Consider the following 7,382-nt stretch of genomic DNA (forward strand, 5'->3'; position numbering starts at 1 on the left):
CTCGGGCAGCGACCCGGAGCGGCCCACGTGGCGTTCACACCACGGCGACGAAGGAGGCGTCCGTCGAACCGTCGGGTTTTCAGGCGATTCCGCATTGGGAAACCATCATCAGTCCTACGTGGCGGACGCGCCCGGGTGCGATGCTCTTACTTTTGCCCGATGAGTGATGATCACTGACTCAATGGGGTTCGTTGTAATTTTGTTCTATGTGGGGTGCTACTTGTGTCTATCCAGGTGTATTAATAGATCTTGGGGGCCTGTTTGCAAAAAGAAAGGGTATTGGCTGAGAATAGACTCATTGCCTGCATCACATGCCAGCGGCGCGCGGTCTTCGTCCTAATTTAGGTCCGATGCTAGTTATTTATTTATTTATTTGGAATAAGTCCGATGCTAGTTAAAAAATTGGAACACAAGCTAGACTTGGTTACGTACCCAGAAGTCTTCACATGTTCACATGCAAAAATTGACACTTGATATATGTTACTTGCCCCCGAAAAAAGAGATATATATATTACTTGACCGATAATAATAGTGATACTAGGTCTTCCATGATAAGTTCATAGCCGAAGATACATATGATGATTTTTATTTTCTTTTTGCGGTGATACATATGACGATATGCTTTGGTGGAGCTTCTAAGAGCTACGTCGGTCACTTTGGGTAAGGCAAGGCATACACAAGCACTTCCTTTTTTAGAAGGATCAGATCTATTATAAAGATTTACCAAAAGTACAAACACCTCAGACATAATAAAAATACATTAAGGTTCATGAATCATCGAACAACTACTGTCGCCGTCACAACGAGCCATGGACATAACGCTGTTGCCGCATGCACAAGCACTTGAAGAAATACCCCTCCAAAGAAAAAAGCCCTTCAAGGACTAGATGGCTGCATACTGTAGAGGTAGGTTGTGATGTTATTGTCAGTGTAACAGTAGAGTATGGTTTTCCCGATTTTCATGTGGAAATTTGCCAAGAACGCACTGTCTAACGAGGAAAATTAACGGAGAGAGAAACCAAAAAACTTTGTGCACTTGTTGCCTATATATATGGATGTTCTCGGACCTGGTGTCCACCGGATCTTGGATCCGGAGATCCTCCCTCTTCTTCTTCGGCCCGTTATCTTTGACTGGAGGGCCTGCAGCTCGGGGTCCTTGTGTCCTCGGGCAGTGCCGCGGGGCACGCAATGAGTGCCGCCTTGGACCCCCATTTATGGAAATAGGAAGGGAAGGTTCAGACAAATGCTAAATATAAAGTTGATGATAAAACACATAGAGTGATGCTTACCTCGGAAAGCCCATGTTCGGCTTTGTAGCCGACGTCTGGCCCATCGTCGGGGAACTCATTTTAGGATGGCTTGAAAAGAGCCGTCCACATCCTGCCGATGTTGGTGCGGAAGAAGTCCCGTAGAGTTGGCGTGTCCTCGGGCATGTAGAGCCACATAGGATTGGCCCGGGGCTGGAGTGGAAGGATGTACCGATGAAGCATCACATACACCACATCCACCAGCTTGAACTTCTTCTGGAGGGCCCAGAGCCGCTCTTGGAGTGCCTCGACCTCGTCCGGGTTGCCCCACTCAAGGCACCATTTCTGCCACGACGTCAGCTTCCTTGGGAGTAGTTGTTGGCTTGTGGATGAGATTGGAGGCGTGAAAGTTTAGGGGGTATGGGCGCTGAAGCAGAAAGAGCGTGGGAGTTTGGGTTTGATCCTTCCTGCTCTTTATAGACCTGTAAAAGGCGAAGCGTCCATCCCCTTACGCCGTAAAAATCGCCACATTTCGGCTTATTGTGCCGTTGTGGCTACTTGGGAAAGATCAATTGATTGATGATATCCATTAAAATGCGGAGCACGATCTCTGTTTTGATATGACATGCCAATAAGTGGTTGGACTCGAACCGCGATCCGAACAAGTAAACTGACACATTACATCATTGGCGTTGGCGCTCCAGTAAAATTGTCAGTAATTGAGTACTGAGCTCACCTAAGCTAGCCTTCGAGGCTAAGCATAGTTTACACTTCGGATGAAGACAAATGCACCTGGCCTACACATGGTCGGGCTTGTTTGGGTCTCCCTAAAATGATGCTTCGTTGAAGGAGCTTGCAAGTTTCATACGGAGGCCATCCGAAGACGTGGAACTTGCCAGCCAAGTCGAAGACATTATCCGATGAATATGAACAACCTCTGCTTCGCAGACAAATTCGGGGGCTACTGATGGTGCGCTGGACTAGGGGGTCTTAGCCCAGGTGGGCTGATATATAGGCCAGTCTGTCAGCCCATTGATGAAGTAAGACTCCGGAGGCCTTCAGAGTGCGGAGACAGAAGACTTGGCGTGTACTTCAAGCATATTCGACTAGATTTGGCATGTAAATCATTAGATGGCAAATGACCTTGTGTAACCCTAGATACCCCTGGTACCAATATAAACCAGGAGGCTTAGCCCGTAGAGGGGATCCATCCATACACCCATTCATCATACCCCAGGGTTTAGATCGCAACTTGCGATCTCGAGATAGATCAACTATGTACTTCTATACCTTCATAATATAAATTAGCAGGCGGAGGCGTGGCGGCACGCTGCGCCGGTCATGATGCCCATGTGCATGGCTGCATTGTTTTTCTTATAGAAGAAAAGAGGGCGGTGGGTAAGCGAGCTGACAATCGATAATGTGCAAGCCAATTTAATTTAGATATATACCGAAAGGCACGAAAAATCAGTTCACCCATGGTTATAAACACATACCCACTCCGGAGTTTGCAGCCGCCGTCACTCCTAGCCTTCGTCTCTACTACTCCCTCCCTTGCCATCTTCGGAGGAGGCCGCCGGGCAAAGCCTTGCGGTGGTTGGTGGTGGCGAGAACGTCTGCTGCCTCACGTTGGTGCCTACAACCCATCAGCGTCTAGATACAAGGTCCTGGAGCCAACATCTCTTCTCCGGTCGGTGTTTGCTAACCCTTCGACGGCTTCTCGCACTCGTCGCTGCCATGGGGTGGCCACAAATTGGATCCGACGTGGATGCTACGGCTAGGCGGGCGGCGACGCCACAAATTGATCTACATTGCTCAAGATCATGTCATGTCGACCCCTTGGCCCATGGGTCTGGGCAAGTCTGTCTCCCATGAGATTGTAATCAGTGGTAATGTGCTCTGTCGTCGGTGTTGGTCTGTGTGGTAACCACTCTAGGCTGCAGCTGCGGTCTCGCCAAGAATTGTGGGGCCACTGAATGGTCTTTGTGAGTGTTCATATTTTCATATCTAGTGGTTGCCTCGGCGGTGAGATGCAAGCTATGGACGATGACTTGACGCAGAGGATATGATTGTGCGGCAATGGCGATTGCTTTCTAGCCCAAAGCATGGAGCTGCTAGGTCGCGGAAAAATGATGGCAACAACACATGATTGGCATTGCAGTGCAGTGACTATTTCTTTATACATGATATTTTCAGTAATATATGTTGCATCCTGTCACCGTTAGTCATGAAAAATAGCATGCATGAGCAATGAAACTAGAGATGCATTATTAATCAAATCAAGCCTAATTCTCAAAATCTAAATGGTGCTAACCTAGATACTCCAAGGCACATAATTTTCTTTGATTTGCTTATCCTATGGTGTCCTGGAGAAAAAGTTCCTAGGTATCGCATCATAACTAACCTAATTTTATATAGAAGGTAGAATTAGCAAAAAAATGTTATGCTTTGTGCTTCTTACAGGTTCATAAGTGTAGGGTGTGTATACGTGCGTCAATATAGGTTTGTGGAACTGAGCATATACGTTATACTGTGTTGGCGCTATTGCTCAGATTTTTCCTGAATTTATTTCAGACTCTTTGGTGATATCCATTCAGTGTCAGGTGACGTTCCCGTCGAATACGAAGACTTTTGTTATGACTTCGTCAATCTCAAGACATTATATCGGCTCAGTATCTCGAAGGTTTTCGGATAGGGTGCACGTGTATGTGTCTTTAGGGAGAGTGTATGTCCGTATATGTGACTATCTGTGTTGTACCGTGTTAAATAACGGTAGCAAACACCAAAGGACAAAACATAGTACTGACCTAAATAAATAACCACAACGTGTCAACTCATATGAGTTTGTAGAACTGAGCATATGTGGTGCGCACTGTGTTGGCAGTGGTGCTCGCATTTTCCTGAATTTATTTCAAACTTTCTGGTAATATTTGTTCAGCGCCAGGAGACGTTCATGTCGACTACGAAAATGTTTGTTGTGACTTTGTCAATCTCAAAATATTATACCGGTTCAGTATCTCGAAAGTTTTTGGGTAGGGCACATGTGTATGTGTTTTTAAGGTTGAGTGTATGTGAGTATATGTGAGCATTTGCGTTGTACTGTGTTAAATAACGATAGCACCAAAGGAAGAAACCTAGTAGTGACCTAAATAGAAAACCAACACGTGTCAGCTCATATGGGTTTGTGGAACTCAGCATATGTGTTGTATTGTGTTGGCACCGCTGCTCACATTTTTCTGAATTTATTTGGGACTCTGGTGATATTTGTTCAGTGGCAGAAGACGTTCATGTTGACTACAAAGATGTTTATCGTGACTTCATCAATCTCAAAATATCGTACCGGCTCAGTATCCAACACGTGCCAGCTCATATGGGTTTGTGGAACTAAGCATATGTGTTGTACTGTGTTGGCACTAGTCCTCGCATTTTCCTGAATTTATTTCAGACTCTCTGATGATATTCGTTCAGTGGCAGGAGACGTTCCCATCGAGTACAAAGCCGTCTATTGTGACTTTGTCAATCTCAAGATATTGTACCGGCTCAATATCTCAAAGGTTTTCGGATAGGGAGCACATATATGCGTTGTTCGGAGTGAGTGTATGTATGTATATGTGCGTTAGACTGTTAAATAATGTTAGCAAAGACCAAAGAAAAAACCTAATAGTGAACTAAATATTAAAAAAACACGTGTCAGCTTGATATGCACTCACACCAAGTACTTCAAATGTATGAGTGCAGCTCTAGCTTAGTAGATTTAATTCTTTTATACAAGAGCATGACGTAGGGTTTACCTTCATTGAGAGGGCTCGAACCTGAGTAAACTCCTCGTGTGTTCTTCTCTAGTTACCCATCATCTGATCTAACCCCTCCCCCCCCCCCCTCCCGAGATATGCCGATTTTGACACCGACATTGGATAAACTTGTGTCCTTCGTTTTCGATCAACCTCGTTCAAGCAACCACCTAGTTGTGATGGCCTCGAGACTTAGTCGGACATCTGCCATACCAAAATCATGGCAAGATGGGATCGCTACGACCTGCAGTGGGGTTGGCGGACGCGCTCGCGCTCGGGCACCCCCTATTTGAGCTGGATATGAGGGGTTTCGACTGAGATGCATGTCTAAGACAAATTTTTGTGACCGATCAGTGACTAGGTCGTCCGCCGGAGCATTTGCCCGGGTTTGGAGAGCCCGGATGTAGATGCTCGACCACATGTAGCTCCCCGTTAATAAAAAGAACATGCCCTGGTACTATATATAACTCACTAGCCCACGCTTGCTCTAAACATCCAATACCTCCAAATCAAAGCTAAATTCACCCCGCATACCTAAATGGCACTGCTCGGAAATCTAACAGCAAGCCCCACGGCCGCCATCATTCGTAAGATGTGGCAGGCGCAGCGCGCCGACGGCCCAGCATCCGTGCTGGCTACCGGAACGACGAACCCGGCGAACTGCATGCGCCAGGACGAGTACGCGGACTACTACTTCCGCGTCACCCAAAAGCAGCACCTCACCAAGCTCAAATCCAAGCTCAACAGAATCTGTATGCAACATATTTAATTACTCTGTCAGTCCCACTGTAAATCCGTGAGACTGATGCATGCTCGCGCGTTTGCTCCCATCCCATGCATGGCTGCGTACGTGTTTGATCAGGTGACAGGTCGGCCATCAAGAAGCGCTACTTCCACCACACGGAGGAGTTGCTGCAGCATCACCCGGAGTTCATCGACCGCACGTTGACATCCCTGGATGCCCGGATGGACATCGCGGCCACCCCCGTTCCGGACCTCGCGGCAGCGGCCGCGGGCAAGGCCATCGCGGAGTGGGGCCGCCCAGCCGCCGACATCACCCACCTCGTCGTCAGCACCTACTCCGGCGCCCACATGCCAGGCGTCGACCTCCGCCTGGCCTCCCGCCTCGGCCTCGACCCGTCCGTCCGCCGCACCATGCTCTACCTCAACGGCTGCTCCAGCGGGTCCGCCGCGCTCCGCGTCGCCAAGGACATTGCCGAGAACAACCGCGGTGCCCGCGTCCTCGTCGCCTGCGCCGAGCTCACCCTCATCTTGTTCCGCGCGCCGGACGAGGCCCACGTCGACACGATCATCATGCAGGCTCTCTACGGCGACGGCGCGGCCGCCGTGATAGTCGGAGCCGAACCCGACGCCTCCGCGGAGCGCCCGATTTTCGAGATGGTGGCCGCCTCGCAGAGCGTGATACCTGAGAGTACGCACGGCGCGGTCGGGCGACTTCGGGAAGACGGGCTCGTCTTCAACCCTTCCTTCGAGATGCCGGCGCTGATCCGGGAAAACATCGAGCAGTGCATGGCCGACGCAGTCGGGCCGCTTGGGTTGAGCGGTGGCTGGAACGACCTTTTCTGGGCGGTGCATCCCGGCGGGCGGGCAATCTTGGACAGCGTGGAGGCGGGATCCAGTTGGAGCCAAAGAAGCTGACGGCAAGCCGGCATGTACTCAGTGAGTACGGAAACATGTCCGGGCCGACAGTGATCTTCGTCCTCGACGAGATCCGCCGCCGTCGGGTGAGCGCTCCGGATTCGCTGCCTTTGCGTGGCTAAGGTAGCCACGCTACAGTGCCGCTACCTTTGCCTAATCTGAACCGCCAGATTTGTGTTCAACGCACCAGATGACGCTACAGTATGATGCTACAGTACAACATCTACAGGAGCAAAACAGTACGCTGCTACATCGGTGAACAGTCTCTTGTACAGTGAATCGATCTGGACCATTCTTTTTGGATCGGACACTTCGCAGTGCTAAGTCAGGCTACTGTAGCGGAGACTTAGCCGGTCTGGGTGTATTGCTTGGGCTCGGACCGGGTGTCTCGGTTGAGACGATGGTGTTGCGTGTCACTTGGTAGCTAAAACTCCCTCCGTCGGTCTTATTAGTCCCTTGTATTTTCAATTTTGAACCGAATACGAAAACAATTTTATATTTAATAAATACTAGCAAAAGAGCCCGTGCGTTGCAACGGGAGAGAAAACATAACACACACTCTTAACCCGACAACCATCACCCAAGACTACAATAGGTCCATCTCCTTTATTTTTGCGAGATATCATATTTGTGTTGCCACTTATCCTCCTTCTCACCCTCGCCGGCGATGGCCTCGGTGTTCACA

At 49.1% G+C, this 7,382-nt stretch overlaps 1 pseudogene; it reads left to right on the forward strand.

Annotated features, from left to right (window-relative positions):
• The first annotated feature begins 5,576 nt into the window (after positions 1 to 5,576).
• LOC123134217 (bisdemethoxycurcumin synthase-like) lies at positions 5,577 to 7,121 on the forward strand (annotated as a pseudogene).
• Positions 7,122 to 7,382: the final 261 nt, after the last annotated feature.

This window comes from Triticum aestivum, chromosome 6B (assembly GCF_018294505.1).
Source record: "Triticum aestivum cultivar Chinese Spring chromosome 6B, IWGSC CS RefSeq v2.1, whole genome shotgun sequence".
Lineage (NCBI taxonomy): Eukaryota > Viridiplantae > Streptophyta > Magnoliopsida > Poales > Poaceae > Triticum > Triticum aestivum.